Source organism: Bidens hawaiensis, unplaced genomic scaffold (genome assembly GCF_021521415.1).
Source record: "Bidens hawaiensis isolate Kalapana, Puna unplaced genomic scaffold, B.hawaiensis_p1.1 tig00000780_1, whole genome shotgun sequence".
NCBI classification, from domain to species: domain Eukaryota; kingdom Viridiplantae; phylum Streptophyta; class Magnoliopsida; order Asterales; family Asteraceae; genus Bidens; species Bidens hawaiensis.
In genome coordinates this window covers 139985-159194 of record NW_027491045.1, presented here as the reverse complement: position 1 = coordinate 159194, position 19210 = coordinate 139985, and the positions used below count along the sequence as shown (strand labels likewise).

At 40.9% G+C, this 19210-nt stretch overlaps 1 long non-coding RNA gene across 1 annotated transcript; it reads left to right on the top strand.

Annotated features, from left to right (window-relative positions):
• Nucleotides 1-635: 635 nt before the first annotated feature.
• Nucleotides 636-1783, top strand: LOC143536279 (uncharacterized). Its single transcript, XR_013135862.1, has 3 exons — nt 636-973; nt 1517-1592; nt 1669-1783. It is a non-coding gene; the product is annotated as an uncharacterized LOC143536279 (long non-coding RNA).
• The last annotated feature ends 17427 nt before the right edge of the window (nt 1784-19210 follow it).

Sequence of the window (19210 nt, the reverse complement as noted above, 5' to 3'; positions counted from 1 at the left end):
TGGTTTGCTTGATTTTAAAGTCTTCTCACACTTCTCACAAAACAATTGTTTTTTATTTGAACCATTTTCTATATATATATGTAGGGTAAGGATCCAAAGAGAACCCTTTACAAATTGAGAACTTTAAGAACCATTTTGGACCACTAAAAACACCTTTAAAAAATATTTAAAAAAATCATAAAACAAAAAATAATAAAAAATTTTAAAAAGTAAAAAAATCAAAATTCTTATATTTCATTCCGGTTTCATTAAAAAAAATAAAAAAAAATTAAAAAAAAACGTCGTATTATACACATATGTATAGTTTTATATAATCTTTAGTTACGTAATATACACATATGTACAGTATCATTTATCTTAAATTATACACATGTGTACAAAAAAATCATGTAAATGTACATATATGTATATAGTATAGATATGTGTATATAATTTAGCTAAACCGAGTTTTTTTTATGAAACCGGGATGATAAAATAAGAATTTTAGTTTTTTTACTTTTTTGATTTTTGTGTTTTTTTTATTTTATGATTTTTTTTATTTTTGGGTTTTTTGTGGTCCAAAATGGTTCTCATAGTTCTCAATTTCAAAAAAGTTATCTCATGATCTTGATCCTATATATATATATATATAATATATATAAACGAAGATACAAAAATCCTATGTGTCGCGATGTGGTCGCTCCCCCCTTTTTTGGAGCCACCAGATTTGCTTGATTTTAGAATTGAGGCTTCTCATTGATTTAACCCGGTTTTGACCCGTTTAAGGTTTAAATTTCGCGGGTATACAGTTAAATGGATACACTTAAATGGGTCAGAACACCTCTTTAATCCTAGCCACCCTATTATCGCTACTGCAGACTCACATATATCTTCTTCACCATCATCTCCCTCGAATCCGAAACCATTATCTTGCATCATCATTGGCGATTCAAACTTCTGATTTGTGATTCGCAAGCCTCTTTCCAAATAAAAGGTATGTTCGTCTGTTAATGGGTTGATTTATTGGTATTTCGATTAATAGTACATAAACCCTAATTGATATTTAGACTGTTTCGAATTTATAAAAACCCTAGACCTCAATTCCGGGCAAAACTACTACTCTCATCAATTTGGTGATAATAGAAACTGTGATACAGATTCGATGGCCACCAGATTGCTCGATTTTTAAATGGTGAACTCTCTAATTTCTACTCTTTTTCTCTCTGCCTCTGTCAAATTCTAAAACAAACGCGCTTAAAATATTTATAATGCAAAAAAAAAAAATTGAACTTGTAATTAGATGAAATTCATGTTCAATTTTAGTTAGTTAGTGATAATTAGCCAAATAGTCAATTATACAGTTTTTAATCAGTTTTGTTAAGTTAATTGTTTATATGTTGGTGAATTGTCATTATTATGATTTTAGGTTTAACTTATCTTAGATCTTATATATGTTATGCTATTTATTAATTTATTAATATACATTTATAATTTTTTTTTCATATATGCATTTTAAGTATTAGTTTTTGGCGTGCAGGTCAACAAGAGCAATAGAAACAGTGGCAATGAAGCCAAACCCTCAATGTTCAAACGGGCCTTGTGTACAACGCCATGTAAATTGATACCATTGATGTTTTGATCCGTATAAGATTGTTGGTTTCTTTAATAATTTTTTAAATAATTATGCAGAAAGAATACATGCTCATTAAACCCGCAAGGGATGCAGCTCTCAAAGCAAAGATGGAGACAAGTTCCTTACTAGATCGGTCCTAGGAAAGTTGGTCATATTCAGAATTGTGATGATATTGTGATGATGTCGATAGCACCCCTGCTGCCACTGCAACACATCGGTATGTTTTTTTTTATCATTCGTTGTCATGTTCGTTGGTGTTAAGAATATGTATTTGTTACGTACACTGCTAGAAAACTGACTTTATTAAATAATCATCCGGTAACCCCAAATTGTTCTTGAATTCGTTTAGTTTCTAGACGTTGAGTTTATGATTATAAACCATCATTAACAACTTCGTTAATCGTTGAACAACAACCGGTTCTTGAATATCTATTAACAGTTTCTTCTTCTTCTTGTACTAAAAATATCATCCTTTTGGTTAATCTGTAATAATATTCATCGCCTTTGAGGTACGTTTCAAAGCAACACGGGTATTTTTTGAGCCAGTTTAGTGCTTTTCCTTGAAGATCAAGAGTTTTGAATTTCTTTTGGAAAAAGTTAACCGATGTTTCGTGATCAGGACACCTCAAGATTATGTTATTAATCTGATTGTTTATAATCCATCTGAGGTTTCTTGTTAAGGTGGCTTCAAGATCGGAGTCTTTTTGAGTTTTTTCATTGACCATAGTGAGAATCTTCAAAGGAGTTGAAGATTTTGATTCTGCGCATGAATATTGATCAAAAGTTTCCTATTTTGCATCTTCATTTGTTTAAATTGATAATAAATTATAAAAAACAAAAATACTGTAGTTCAATTTTCTGCAACTATTATTTAAAGTCTACATGGCAAAACGAGCAGGTTGGCTGGACGGGACAACGGGTAAGAACGGGTTTGGATCAAAACATGTTTTTTTTAAACGGTCATTTGGTTCGGATCAGAACAAGTTTTGACAAAAAACGGATACGAGCCAAAACATGTCGTTTTAAAAAAATGGTCAATATGGTTCGGGTCAGAACATGTTTGACAAAATGGATACTGGTAAAAACTGTTTTGGATTATTATAACGTGCCAGCAAGTACTATGTTTTTGTCAATTATATTAACATATGTGGTTCGCCTTGATTTATATATTGTTTGTTTTATGTTGTTAGTTTGCAGTAGGCGTGTGTGTTTGCTACTACTTGGAGATGCTCATATTAAGGTAAGCTACGAAGCATTCATATCAATTGTCTTCGTTGTCCATATAGTGTTGATATTAGGTAGTTTTTAGGGGAAAAGTTAATTGTTTTATTATTTTTGGCTTTCTTGATGTTTTGACTTTTAAAAGTCAAACTTATGCTAAAAGCTCACTTTTGACCCATGGTTAGCAGCAAGTTAAAAACCTTTGACCTTTTCTTTGGCATAATAAAAGCCTAAATGGGTCCGTGTTGGTTTTGGGTCGAAAGCACGAGCACGTTTATCTAAATGGGCTATGTTCTATCTAACCCTACGAATTCGTGGGTTGACTAGCTTAACTTATCAAAATTCATTTTCCGAATCTTACATTATTTTTTACATTTTAAATTTGCTTTTATAAAGTGACATAAACTATTTGTGGTAGCTTACGTGTCAAATGAATTTTAAAAATAAATTGGCACATTTTAAACATAACATGTAAGTAAACGAGTCAAAAGTGACTTTTTGAGGACACATTTATGGTTTATCTTATAACTTGGAAAATGCACAATCTTCTTACTAAAAATATTAGGCACTTTGTTATATAATAGTTTAAGTAAAAAAATCATTTTTATGTTCCTAAACATGAACTTTGGTGGTGATTGGATTTGCTTGGAGGATATTTTGGTTGTTTCTACAGTATTCTGTTTAAAACAATTACGGATTTACGGGTATATTACGAGTTTGTTTAGATAACTGGTTGTTTGATGTGTGCAGAATTAAGAAAGCGAGTTAGAAGTCGCGCTAGAAGCCACTCTTTGAAGCTTCTCAAAAGATTAGATGAGGTATATTCTTTCTTCACTTTTCTTTTCAGTTTTGATGTTTTATTTGATTAATAAAACAAACGTTGTGAACTAAAATTAAAGTATGTATAAGCCTAATCCAGTTTCAACGGTTTGTTTAGCCTATTTTTAGGTTAGTATTGCTCAAGCTTTGAGAGAACTCATTTGGATTGGAAGACACAAGTCAATGGAGAATCACTATACCAATATTCACTTGAAGTTTATTGTTGAAGAGGCACGTTATAAGTAAGGTTACATTTTATTGGTAACGGATAGGATTGCAATTTATTATTTGTTAGTAATTGTGTTTTTGTTAATAATGACCATTTTGATCTACTCGACCCGTATTTATTTTTAAACAAAATCTTTTAATTAGTTTTTAGTTTCCTTTCGATTAGATTTCTTTTGGTTTTTGGTTTCATTTTAGTTTATTCGGTTTTCTAAGTTTTGTTTCAATATATTTGGTTTATATAGCTTAATTTATTCAAAAAGTAAATTGTCATTCATCGAAAAAACCCGTGTAATACTGTAATACGTGCCGGAGGTATGACGAAGGTCTCAAGTGCGCCACATTCTGTCGAGTATCCTTTTGTCTTTTAACTCTTATTGCATTCATATATGACACATTTGAATTTTGTGGTCAAACCTAATACATATACGTTTTGTGTTTTGATCTTGCTATTGATTTGTTTGGCAAACACACTTCCAAATGTTCATAGAACCGTCTTCGCACCTAATAAGAGTAATATTTTGGTATTACTCACTTGAGATGAAATATAACCCGAGTTCAACCTCTTACATGTATATATAACATGTATCGGCCGGTCAGTGACTTGGTAATTGATAGCATCCCCATTAATAATCAAATTATTTGGGTCGTATTCTTTTTAAGAGTAATAAAACATAAGTTGCTTGACCCGTAAAACATTGGTTATGGGTCCGTTTTGGTTCGCTTATTGTGACGGGTAAAGAGTAATAAAACATACGCCGCTTAACCCGCTATATATTTGAAGGTATTCGGGTCCCACAATCCATTTTGTTGATGAGACTTATAACATGAGGCAAATTATAGCTAAAGAATAGTTCCGATGCTTGCTAAATCTATCAATTGAATCAAAGCTCAACGCACTATCAAGCCCAAAATTCAATTCTGAAACAACAAAATGTTGAGTCACAATAATTAGTGGCAAATTATAGCTAAAGAATAGTTCCGATGCTTGCTAAATCTATCAATTGAATCAAAGCTCAACGCACTATCAAGCCCAAAATTCAATTCTGAAACAACAAAATGTTGAGTCACAATAATTAGTAGACTCATAAGAGTTCATTTGAGGTGATCCATTAAACAACATATATGTTTTCCATCACCAAACAACCCTAACAACTCAAGACAAACATAAATAAAACAATACCAAACTTTAATTCCAACTATAAGCATAACATACTTTATACATTCATGCAACATTTAATTTTAATGTCTAAAATCATCATACATGAAAAATATATATTCACAAAAGTTAAAAAAGAAACTAAAAGTAACCCGCGTAACACGCGGGCTAATATATAACTATCTATATAATTGCCTACCATACAATCCTACGTGTCGCTCTCACGTCGCTCCCCATCCCCTCTAAAATCACCAGATTGTTTGATTTGTAAATGATGGTCTCTCATTGATTTAGCCCGATTTTAACCCATTTACCTTAGATGGGTCATAATGTCTCACCGCCCCTTTATTTGTGTAACTCTAAAATCAATTTTTCCCATCATCATCATCATCATCATCATCATCTATCCATCCTTCAACTCCCTCATACCTCGCAAACACCTCAACCCAACCCCCCCCCCCCCCCAAATACATCAGTACCCCTAATTATTATATGATTTTCTTCTTTGGTGGGTTGTTGACTTTTATTTTTGTATCCTGTTCTAAGTCGAATTTCTGATTATTGTATTTTCGATTTTCACGTTGTCATTAATCTAATTTAACTCACTGATGTTTGTTTAATGGATTCAATTTGTGTAATTTGTATTTGTATTTCAATTGTGTTATTTGTATGACTTTGTAAATTGTTGTAGTTTCAATCATGGTTAGGGTTTTTAATAGTAGTTGTTTATTATGTTATCTGTTCATTCTGCTTAGATTTACATTTATGTTAATTTTGAGTATTTGAAGTTGTGATTTGATAATATCATTCTCATGTTTTTAGTTCCCATCAATACACCCCTAAATCGATTATTTTTCTTTTCTTTTTTGTTCATCTTTAATGCTTAAAAGGTTATATTATAAAAGGAAGTGGAACATCGTTGTCAAAGTAAACGTCAATAGATTTTGATTACATTTAGTCTAACTTTTTGCTAAGAGTTTATATCAAACTTATTTTGGTCATGAACAAAAATCTTTGATGGCGTCAAAATATCATGAACTTGTGAAGAGGTAGGTCCCAGCAGAGCCCAGTTGGACCCGCAAGACTCACCTTGAAGAGGAACGTCTGCGCAGAAACCAACTGGATCCGCAGGACCAACCATGCTCAGAGACGTGACGTCCTTACGCGCAGTACGCAGCTGTTCCCGCAGGAAATGCCTCCCAATGGTGAAGGACTCCGCCTGTCCCCGCAGCCTCGGATACAAGCCATCAGGGAAGGCCACCCGCGCAGCAAGGCTACACGTACAATGCACTTAGCTCTCAATCACTCAGTGTCACCTGAAGGAATGAGCAAAGCCGGGAACAATCCCGCACAAGGGTGGGAGGGGGAATACTCCCGCCCAAATAAGCCAGTCCGTACGATGCGGGAAGATCTTCTGTACTGTACCTGACGAGGTATGGGAAAAAGATCTGACTAAAGATACGACAGCTTATTGACCACAGTATGGCGAGCAACATGCTCCTGTACTGTGTCACTATTAGCCGCTGCCTACTCACCAACTACTGCCATACCACGTGCGTAGCCGGCAGTTGGTGGAAAAGGAATAGTACACAGCAGGCCTGGTCACTATCAGCCGCTGCCTACCCACCAACTACCAGCAGGGCACGTGCGTAGGCCACTGTTGGTGGAACAGGAACACTGTTGCAGCCGGCCACACCTCCTTGGAAACCTACCTTCGGCTATAAATACCACAAATGGTATGACCATCTCATCTTATCTTGTATCATCATATTATACCTGATATCTGCTCTAGCAATCTCTTAATATACACTTATATTTAAAGAGCAATCTAGTCTGATTCTCACGCCGGAGGGTGGTCACAAGGAGGAACCCCCCCCCCCCTTCTCAGTGACAAGCTCACGGTGTCTGTTTTGCAGGTTATCAGAAGAACCATCTTCTCAAGGTCTAACCCCTCGTGGGAAACATCTATCTAACCCCCAGGTTACCAGTAATCTGCCCGGGGTCCGGTTAGTGTTTCTTCATTGGCGCCATCCGTGCATAAAGCTAGAACATTTTTCTCCAGTTTTGTCAAACTTCTAAGATGGTTAAAGAAACTCCGGTAACCACAACCCCAGCTACTGGGGGGAATACCGGCAACACAGTTTTTACAAACACTACCCCGACTACCCAAGCCGGGGCAAGTGAAGTAAATTTTACGAACACTACCCCAGTTACCCAAGCTGGGGCAAGTGCAGTAAATAATCGCCCACTGGGATTCACTGATACCCAGTTTGAAAAACGAACAAGACTCCCCCGCCAAACTCTCGATGAAGTTAAGGCATGGGCGGAGGCACGTCAAAAGGAATTCCAAGCTGAGTTGGACGAACGCTTGCGTTCCGTCCAACAGGCCGACGAATTCGAAGAATACTTGGACAATGACTCGGAGGAGTCCGACTCCGACGCGAACCCTCGCCATAGGGCAAAAGGGAAGCGTAAGGAAACGGACTCCCAACCGAGAAGGCATTTTGGACAAGCCTTCAAACCAAAAAGCACAGGTGGAAGTCCACGAGACTTCTCCAAAACATTCAGACCAAACGTTGCAAATGCGGGAACGTCCAAATTTGCAAGGGACATTGCGGAAGCAATCGCCCCAAAAAGTGCCAAACAAATGTCCAGCATAGGCACATATGATGGTATATCTGACCCAGATGATCATTTGAACAGATTCATAGCGGGGGCAACCGTCAGTAGTTGGACGGAACCCACGTGGTGTTACATGTTCCAAATGACGCTTGTCGGGGCTGCTAGAGCGTGGTTCGATCGTCTACCGGTCAACCACATCTACGACTGGGCAGACTTCCAACAGAAGTTTAGCCAACACTTTAGCCAGCAAAGAAAGTATACCGAGGAGCAATGGACAATCCTCAAGTGCATTCGAGAAAAAGATGAATCTTTGCTAGACTTCATCACTCGCTTCAACTCGAAGAAGCTAAGTCTGGGTAACATTAGCGAAGATCTTGTTCGCGCTGCTTTTATTCAGGGCGCAAACGACCCAGAGCTCATCCGCACCTTAACGGGTAAAGATGGCATGCCATCCACATGGGATGCCATCATGACAGCAGCTAAACGCTTTGCGGAAACGGAGAAGCAACTGGGTAGAGATCTCCCACAGAGCACAAACCTCTACACCCAGAAAACAAGGGAAGACAACGTCCTTACCGCCCGATTAAACAAAAAGCGGAAGCTAGGCATTTGGCAGTCAAGGGTAAACTTTGACACCTCATCCGGCTTGCAGCATCGGTTAGGCGGAAGGGATAACGTACAGTCCAACAAGAACTCCAGATGGACGCCGCTCACCAAAAGCGTCACCGAGATATTCGCTACTGAGGAGCTCCCATGGCCAAAGCCTCAAATAATCCGACATCGTCACAATGCCGATCGGAGCAAATACTGTGACTTTCACAAGACAAAAGGCCACAACACTGAAGAATGCATAGACGTAAAAGACATGGTCGAAGCATTTGTCAGAGATGGGACGCTCGCACACCTCGTGGCGCAATGAACGCTGAGCAGGCTGATGCGTGTAGAACCCCAGCGGGGGAAAACACGAACAAAATTCCAGCTTCAATGTGGAGACTACATGCTGCGTAAAGAACGAGATCCCGAACCAGGTGCGTATCGGCTCGATGGCACTCCCATCCCAACAACATGGAAGGGAGCTCATTTACACAGTTTGCATGTAAATCAATTCCAAATTTGTAAAGAAAAGGCCAAGAGCCACTTCTAATGGAAATGATTCTCCTTAAAACATCGACGCTGATGATTCTACATTTATACTTTATGAACTATCAACACTGATGCCGGTTTTCACCGCATACATAAGTGAGTCGTTGCGTGGGGAAGGCGGCAAAACCCGCATAAACCCAAAAAACGACAAACCTTCACGCAGGTCAGTTGAAGGAAAAAAGTTCAGTTATCCTACTAAATGAAAGTGCCGGTCTATCCGCATGAATCATGATAGAGGAAACTGAACACTAACCTATTAACAACCGCGCGTCGAACGGTTAATTTATTCAACACGGATATGCCGGTTTTCACCGCATAATTACGTGAAGTCGTTGCGTGGGGAAGGCGGCAAAACCCGCATAAACCCAAAAAACGACAAACCTTCACGCAGGTCAGTTGAAGGGGAAAAGTTCAGTTATCCTACTAAATGAAAGTGCCGGTCTATCCGCATGAATCATGATAGAGGAAACTGAACACTAACCTATTAACAACCGCGCGTCGAACGGTTAATTTATTCAACACGGATATGCCGGTTTTCACCGCATAATTACGTGAAGTCGTTGCGTGGGGAAGGCGGCAAAACCCGCATAAACCCAAAAAACGACAAACCTTCACGCAGGTCAGTTGAAGGGGAAAAGTTCAGTTATCCCATTAAATGAAAGTGCCGGTCTATCCGCATGAATCATGAAAAAGGGAACTGAACACTAACCTATTGACAACCGCGCGTCGAACGGTTCAATACAGAATTTCTAACAAAAGGATGAGGAAAACCTACACGCAGGTCAGATAAGGGTAAAGTTTAGCCATCCTACTAAGTGCAAGTGACGGTCCTACCCGCACAATCACAAAAGAGGAAGCAAAACTTCACACCTATTATCTACCACGTTCAAAGGTTAACTTATCCTCGGAAAAGATGAGGAAAACCTACACGCAGGTTAGACGCAGGTAAAGTTTAGCCATCCTACTAAGTGCAAGTGACGGTCCTACCCGCACAATCACGAAAGAGGAAGCAAAACTTCACACCTATTATCTACCACGTTCAAAGGTTAACTTATCCTCGGAAAAGATGAGGAAAACCTACACGCGGGTTAGACGCAGGTAAAGTTTAGCCATCCTACTAAGTGCAAGTGACGGTCCTACCCGCACAATCACGAAAGAGGAAGCAAAACTTCAACCTATTATCTACCACGTTCAAAGGTTAACTTATTCTACACTTGGAAAATTGCTAATTTAAACTAAAGTATGCAAGTCATATAACGTTTATAAAGCAAGGAATCCAATAAAAGAAGCGGTCTTACCCGCACAAAGATTTATATTTCATAAATATTCATTACAAGAATGGCCGGGTAACTACCCGCCTACAAGAAAATATATCTATACAGGCTAAATCTATCCTAGCAGTGGGAAGGGATCTTCAGGATCAGGCTTCAGGGCCACTTCCACTTGGACCAGCACCATCAGTAGATCGTGGCAGTTCAAGGAAAGCTTTAAGGATAGCTAATCCATCATCAGCAGCAGCAACTTGATTCACCTTCTCCACCACCGGATGCGGGAAGGCGGCGTACTGATTCACTGCTTGGTCGTAAACAACTTCAGTATCAACATTGTACAAAGGGAAGTTGGAAGGCGGGATGCCTTTCTCAACGAACCCTAGACCAAGAAGGAAGCCGACCTTTTCCCCATCCTCGTGAGAAGCGTTGAGGGCTGCGCTCATAGCATCATCGTAAGAGGTCTCAGCAAAGACCCGATGCACAACCTACAAAAGAAAATATACAAGTGTCAAAACCTTTTCTATTTACAAAGAAAAGCGTAAAGACAGGAAAAGCTTACCTGAGACAACGCTTCTCGAAGAAGCCATTCCTTGGCAACCAGGGCTTCTTGGAGGGCAGCTTGAGCTTCGTTACGGGCTCGATCGGCTTCACTCTTGTTGAGGTTGGCAAGCAACACTTCTTTAGCCGCAGCCTCTTCGACGCCCTTTAGCTTACGCTCAGCATGGTCAAGCACCCCCTCTGGTCAAGGATTTCTTGGAGCTTTTTGGCGTCTTCCATCGCCAAGGCATCATGAGCCTGCTGGAGAGCCTCTAATTTGGCTTTAAGTTCTTCATTCTCCACGCGTAAAGGCTCAGCAACAGCTTCAGCCTTGGTGGCCTTCTCGGTTGCGTTCCTTGCAGTTTCCTTAGCCAGCCGAAGCTGTTCATTAACAGCTTGGGCAGCCTTGGAACGGGCCTCAAGTCGAGCCTGAACTTCAACCTCGAGGGCCTTGAAGGCCTTCTCCTTCTCCGCAGCCACTGCGGTAAGTTTTTGGTTCTCCTCCCGGACAGCCCGCGCCTGAGCTACTTCCTTAACGCGAGCTGCTTTTAACTTGTCGTTTTCACGACAAAGCAGCTCGACGCGCGGCTGCATCCGGGCCAGGAGAACCCGAAGCTCATTGCTAAGCCTACCCTCCTGGTAGCTAGCCATGGCTTCCCCCAACGCACCACTGGGAGCAGCGTGACGAGCCCACTCCACGCACTCCACAGGGGTACGAAGGGTTGTTCCTCGGCGAATGTTCCATCGTGGAACATACACTTCATTGGAATCCGACACTGCAAAAAACATAAAGCAGTTAGGAAAAGATGATAAAAATATATATATAAATGGGCCAAAAGAACCCTACGCACCTGTAGGGTCAATAACAGGCCGATAACCGCCGAACCCATCACCTGAACCCAAGGGAAATCCATCCAAGAGGTCAGGCAGATGGGAAGGTGGCAGAGATTGGCGATAAGCCCCATGCGTACCTGATGGATCGGCCGTCTTGGCCGATGACGGGGGCATGGTAGCAGCCGCCGCGGTCGCCGCCGCGGATTCCGCAGCAAAAGTAACCGCCGGCTCGGTGAAAGATGCTGTAAAAATAGCACTCACAGCCGGCGGTGACGTCATCTCAGCTGGAACAGTCGGCTCAAAGGAGTGAGCAACTGAACCAGCGGAAGCAGGCGCAGGCGCCTGGGTCGACGCCTCAGGTAGGCTGACCAAGCCTACCGTCATTGGCGGAGAGGTACTCCTCTGCGCTCCACCCTGGAATGCGTCAACATCCACACCTGCGTAAAGAAGATAAGTGTTTTAACGATATCAAACTATGAAGATAAAAGCTAAAGGAAGTTGTACTTACGGGTTTTCTTGAGCCTGAAAGTACGGACGGGCGGGGATGAACCCGATGGAGCCGGCCTCTTCACGCCGGTCACCGTCGTCATCCTGGGCTCTTCGGTGACAGTTGTCACAGCCTCCGGAATGGTGATTTTATCACCACCGGGATTCCCCGCCACCTCTTCGCTCTCGGTCTCCGAGTCAGATCGAGGCGCTGGATCGGCAGTGGAGGCCACCTTCTCCTTCCCCTTCCCGCCGGCAGCCTTCTTCTTCCGCACCAACGGAGGACCATCTGCGGATTCCTCATCAGAACATACGATTAAAGGAATTCCAGCAGAGGTTTCAACATTGAGGGGTCGAGGGTCGAACAGCGCCTTACCTGGCCGACGGGCGCTAAGGATCTCATGACCTAGCGGATAGACCTCCACGAACCGATCCGCCGTTTGTGCTAGGATGGGCAACTCGTTCTCGTCTAGAGCGCGAGTACCCATCCGAGCGGGACCGTCAGCCTCCCGCGGGTTCAGGAGCGACTGCAAGTCGTTCCCCTCTGAAATAAACAGGAAAGAAGTTAAAGAAATTCAAAATCAACAAAAAGAAACAAAGCATACCGTAAGGAACAGAGTTCGAACCGTATTCGAGGACGATTGGGATCTTATGCGCGTCGGCAGCCTTCCACACCCGGCTCATCCCCAGCATCACCATCCCGGACTCCGCAAACCGGTAAACCGGAGATTGGACCCGAGATATCTTCGCAAACCATTCCGCCTCCTGGTAGTTGGAGGCGTGAAGGCTGGGAAGTGCTTGCCCGTTCTTGAATTTCATGGCAATGGGGATGGCGCGAGCGGATATGAAGAAGAACTCCCGCTTCCACGAGCGAAGACTGCGCTCGGTCGCGCAGATCTTTAAACCCTTAATCCGGGTTGTCAACGTGTACCACCCCTGGATGCACCTCCAAGTATAAAAGGTCATCAGGCGGTCGACATAGCGCTCGATGCCCAAAATCCGGCACACCCACTCGAAGTGGCGAATCTTGGCGATCGCCATGGGGTGCAACTCGGTCAAATGAACACTGTGCCTCTCAAGGACACGGTAAACAAACTTTGTCAATGGGAACCTAAGATTCCCATAAACAAAGAATGCAGCATAAACCCCGATCTTGCCTCTGGGGGCATCGTACACCGTCTGATGGGGTTCAGGAAACTCAGGCTCGAGAGACTCGAGCATGAACTTCCTGACGACGTACCGATACAGATCGCCAGGCAGAGCACACTGGCACTCGCCAGCAGTACTCTTGTCATCGACTGTAGATTCGAGATCACGAGACATCTTGTAAAAGAAGAAGAAAATGATTTCGGGAGAATGCTTGCCTGAAAAGGTGAGTATTCGCCGGAAATCGCAAAGAAGATGAAGAGAAGAGTGAGTGTGGATTACAAAGAACCCTCTCCCCCTTTATATACTAATCGCAATTAATGCGATGAAATTAATGTGGAAGAGAGAGAAAACGAAGGTGCAATGAAACTATGACACGTGGCAAAAAGCAAGCTGGCAACAGCTGTTGACAGGACGCATACCATTAATTTCGCGGCCACGCGCCTGAAAAAGCGTCTGGAATGACCATGTACTGTCACGTCACCATAACTTCCTGCACGATCTGACACAGTCAGAAGAAACCGTCGCACGACGTTTCAGAGTTTTGGACTGTTCTTTCCACCAACTCTTCGAATTTCAAAATTCAAAATTCAAAAAGCTTAAAAAGTAAGCGGGAAAATACCCCTTACCTTGGCAAACAAGTAACCGTAAGACGGATGCGGGTACAGTGTTAAGGCAAAACCCTTCACATACCTAGCACCCGCAGGGAATTGAAGCCAAGAAAACCTTGGCAAACAAGTAACCGTAAGACGGATGCGGGTACAGTGTTAAGGCAAAACCCTTCACATACCTAGCACCCGCAGGGAATTGAAGCCAAGAAAACCTTGGCAAACAAGTAACCGTAAGACGGATGCGGGTACAGTGTTAAGGCAAAACCCTTCACATACCTAGCACCCGCAGGGAATTGAAGCCAAGAAAACCTTGGCAAACAAGTAACCGTAAGACGGATGCGGGTACAGTGTTAAGGCAAAACCCTTCACATACCTAGCACCCGCAGGGAATTGAAGCCAAGTAAACCTTGGCGAACAAGTAACCGTAAGACGGATGCGGGTACAGTGTTAAGGCAAAACCCTTCACATACCTAGCACCCGCAGGGAATTGAAGCCAAGTATACCTCGGCAACCAAGTAACTATAAGACAGGTGCGGGTACAGTGTAAAGGCAAAACCCTTCGCATACCTAGCACCCGCAGGGAATTGACGCCAGGAATACCTTGGAAGTAAAGTAACCGTAAGACGAGCGCGGGTACAGTGTTAAGGCAAAACCCTTCACATACCTAGCGCTCCGCTGGGAATTGAAACCAAGAAGGATCTTCTGGGCAATGCTTGCGGAAACGGAAATAACATCCCCGCATAGCGGGAACGTCGAGAACTACGTTGCTTGAAGCTCCAGGATGGAATTGGTGGTTTTAACATAATTGATCACTATGTTCAAAACAACCAAAACCTCATGGAGAATCCACACAAGTGGGACTCAACGCTCCTGACTTGCGAGGAGGTTACAGACTTACCCGCATCATACCCAAAGACCAAGCAGGAAACTCGGGAATTTCTGCAAGTGACAAGGACTTCCGCGGGAGGAATCCCCATGGAAAACCTTAAAAAACCCTTTTCAAAACCCTTTGCTTAAGTCCAAAAGTTCACCTCACTTTATTAAACACTCATGAGAAGAACATTGGACTGGGGGGACTTGAAGAGGTAGGTCCCAGTAGAGCCCAGTTGGACCCGCAAGACTCACCTTAAAGAGGAACGTCTGCGCAGAAACCAACTGGATCCGCAGGACCAACCATGCTCAGAGACGTGACGTCCTTACGCGCAGTACGCAAGCTGTTCCCGCAGGAAATGCCTCCCAATGGTGAAGGACTCCGCCTGTCCCCGCAGCCTCGGATACAGGCCATCAGGGAAGGCCACCCGCGCAGCAAGGCTACACGCACAAGGCACTTAGCTCTTAATCACTCAGTGTCACCTGAAGGAATGAGCAAAGCCGGGAACAATCCCGCACAAGGGCGGGAGGGGGAATACTCCCGCCCAAATAAGCCAGTCCGTACGATGCGGGAAGATCTTCTGTACTGTACCTGACGAGGTATGGGAAAAAGATCTGACTAAAGATACGACAGCTTATTGACCACAGTATGGCGAGCAACATGCTCCTGTACTGTGTCACTATTAGCCGCTGCCTACTCACCAACTACTGCCATACCACGTGCGTAGCCGGCAGTTGGTGGAAAAGGAATAGTACACAGCAGGCCTGGTCACTATCAGCCGCTGCCTACCCACCAACTACCAGCAGGGCACGTGCGTAGGCCACTGTTGGTGGAACAGGAACACTGTTGCAGCCGGCCACACCTCCTTGGAAACCTACCTTCGGCTATAAATACCACAAATGGTATGACCATCTCATCTTATCTTGTATCATCATATTATACCTGATATCTGCTCTAGCAATCTCTTAATATACACTTATATTTAAAGAGCAATCTAGTCTGATTCTCACGCCGGAGGGTGGTCACAAGGAGGAACCCCCCCCCCCCCTTCTCAGTGACAAGCTCACGGTGTCTGTTTTGCAGGTTATCAGAAGAACCATCTTCTCAAGGTCTAACCCCTCGTGGGAAACATCTATCTAACCCCCAGGTTACCAGTAATCTGCCCGGGGTCCGATTAGTGTTTCTTCAACTTGTAACAACCTCAACCACATATAACTTTTCCATAATACTTCTTTTTCATGATTTTACCCTATGTACATGATTTGATTTTTCACGTTATATATTATGTCACACCACATGTAATGTTCTTATTTATTTAAAAATGCTTAAATCTTTTAAAAAAGAATAAACACACTATTAAAAAAAACTTTATCCTCTAATCATTACAACACAAAAAATAAAAACACATCAAACACAACTTACGAATTTCCCCTATGGCCACTTTCACGTGCCAGGTATGACTTCAGATCCTTGACGGTTGTCGGTTATCTCCTCGGAGGTGGAATTAGGGTTTGGTAATTCAACTTCGTCTATCGCCACCATCGTATCGGGAAATAAAGTGTAGTTTTTCGTCTCATGAATAGTAAGTTCCCAGGTGAGCTTTTAGTGGTCGTGTGAGGTTACTAAAACGACAACTGTTCTTGCTAACACACCTTCAAAGCACCATTGTTAAAAGCATCAGTGAGTTTTGGTCTTGCTTCAATTATTCAGATTTTCTTTTCTATAGTGAATGATGATGATGATGATGATGGTAGTGTTGATGATGATGATGATGTTTGGTAGGGTTTTGAATATTCAATGAACCCTATATTAAGATCCATAAAAAAAGAAAAAGAAAATATTAACTACCACATAATTATCAAAATTAACATGAAAATCAAAAGACTACATTATACTTTTGTGCTTTAATTTAAACATGTTTCATGTCATTATGTGATGGAGAAAACAAGGTATAATTGCGTACTACTAAATTTTTTAGCCACTCAGGCCAACTAACAAGAAATTTGTCATATCTAATACCTATCCACAAAAATGAAAAATGAAAAAGAGAGTCGAAAATAATATGTATTCTTTTATCATCATTAGCAAAAGCCCATTCATTTCGAAATTTCCATAGAACCCGCCATGCAGAGGAAAAATACCATGAATCAATTTCCGCTACTTACTAGTAACCGAAAGCGAATCAAGGCAAGTCAAGATGCCAGAGATTGTAAGGCCAAGAACAGGGGTCGAGTAGAGCCATTTAAATTCTAGACACAATCCAATACCCATCGAATCAAATGATCCATAGTCATCTTAGAACATAAAGGGCAGAGAACCGAATGAACACCTATACCTCTATCCACTAAACTGGTACACAAAAGAAACTGATTATTTACGATACACCAACCCAAGATATTGTAGTTTAGTGGGCACCAATCTGTTCCAACGGGTAACTAACCCTTATTCATGTGAGGTCATAAAAAGGTATGTTTTAGAACTAATGTTGAATTGTGTAAATAATTTTCCCTATTATAAAATGTAAGTAAACTTATTCAATGAGTAATTCGTATTTTGATGGAGTGGTAAAGTGATTAAGGTGTGATATAAGAGATCATGGGTAACATTTAATTTAACGATTAAAAGCTAATTAAACAAATAAATAAACCTATTCATTGAGTTGATAAATCTTAGGCACTAGATCCAATATAGGGTTGGTGAATTGAAAGTTTGAAAGTTGAAACTTTAGCAATTGTCTATTCTCCACATCTATTATAAAGCCAACAGAATTTAAAGGACTGCGGGGTCATTTGCAAAATTATTGCAAAGTGACAAATCTACTACAGTCATCACATGGCTAAATAATTCAAACTAGTATTTGTGCCCCGCGCGTTGCAGCGGAACGCGTTTTTCACATGAATTAGTAGTATTCATAATAAGGTTGCCAATGGCAACAAATAACAGTTCAAGAGTACTTATGTGATTCTTACTGTCATAGAAATTAGTAGCTTTATCCAAAACAAAAATAGAAAAACGCCCTTGCCAAGTCTAATGTATATCATCAATTCCTTAAGTGTGTTTGGGTTCGTGTTCGTGTTAAAAGTTTAACATATTTGCTGGAAAACCTAAAGATTGTGCTTGAGTTCTTATTGAGGGTGGTGAGGACCCTCTATAATGGAATCTTCTTGGGTAGTTTTTCTCATATCCTACCATATATGAAATGAAATCTTCCTTGCCTTATTGGGTTTATCTTGTAATGCATATTAATTACATAGTTTATCGTCCACCTGAAAATAACATACAAACTGATAAATTATTTATGACTACAGATGTTCAAAAAGAATTATGTAGAATGATATCTCGAGCTTGTTGTTTGTATGTCTCTGATATCAAGTCTAGTTAAAGACAAAATTCAACATTACACTTGGAAGGAATCAAAATTTTACCTCTAGGGCCTTCACGAAGGGGTTTACTGATTTAGCAACATGAAGGCCTTTCCAAGACCTCCTTAATTTACGTCTTCACTCAAAAGTCTCAAAACTCTACAAAAAAAACATATCAACAATAATCCAAACGAAAACTACTGCATATACCATACTCAAAATTGTTACTCCGTATTATATAATTATCAAGATATAAACTTTTTTTAATTTAGCAAAAAAAAACAATGTTTTTTTCAAACAGTATTGAATTATTAGAAACTAAATTCAGTGGGTTCATAGTTTTATTTTTAATTTATCAAGATATAAACTTTTTTTAATTTAGCAAAAGGAAAACATGTGATGTATTTGTTATATGACCCTTAGTCTTTGTTAGCTGAACTCTAGTTGCGGTATGTGTACATGCTGCATTTAACATAGACAAAGCGACAGAATTTCCAAAACTGCTAAACATTTAAAAATCATACTAAACAATTTGTTGGAAAACACAAAATTAACTCACTAACGAACAGATCACATGGTCACCCTTTCCGCTCACAGTCAACATGTTGTTATTCAGGCTGTTTCAATATCACTCAGAAAAACGCCTCAACATAAACTCATTAAGAGTATGAAACTTACTTTCATCTGGATGCTACTCTCTTCTTTCGAGTAACCATGATATTCATCTCCTTCCACCAAACATATGGGATTCTGACCCGTTCAGCTTCTGTCAGAATTCGATGCATCTGTCTCCAATAATATCCTATTAAAAGGCACCATTTTTAGCATCTTCTTTGTCTTGCTTTCTTTCATTCCCATAAAAAAACCTGAGAATGAAAAATACAAAAAAAGTAAAAAAGAAATCAATGTATAAAATGAATTTGGGTATAGCATATATATGGTTCATAAGATATATGATGGTCTAATCTCGGTCAGGTCTTATCCGGGTGACATTGAAATTATTTTTGAGTTATTTAGTCAATAATTATTTTGGATAGGGACGAACCGGTTTTAACACAGAATGGGCTTACCTTTCATCCCATCTGTTCATGATATCCACCTATATAGAAAATATGATGAACACATACAATGATCATTGGCTTATCAGATATTGATGTTGTTTATATTTTCTGTTGAGCTGCAGGACCAAAATCATACAGTACGTAATTCTAGAGTAAGTGAATAAGTAAGAATTAGTTATTGCTGCTTGTCCCTAATGGAAACAGTACAATCCCAGAAATATAAACCCTAT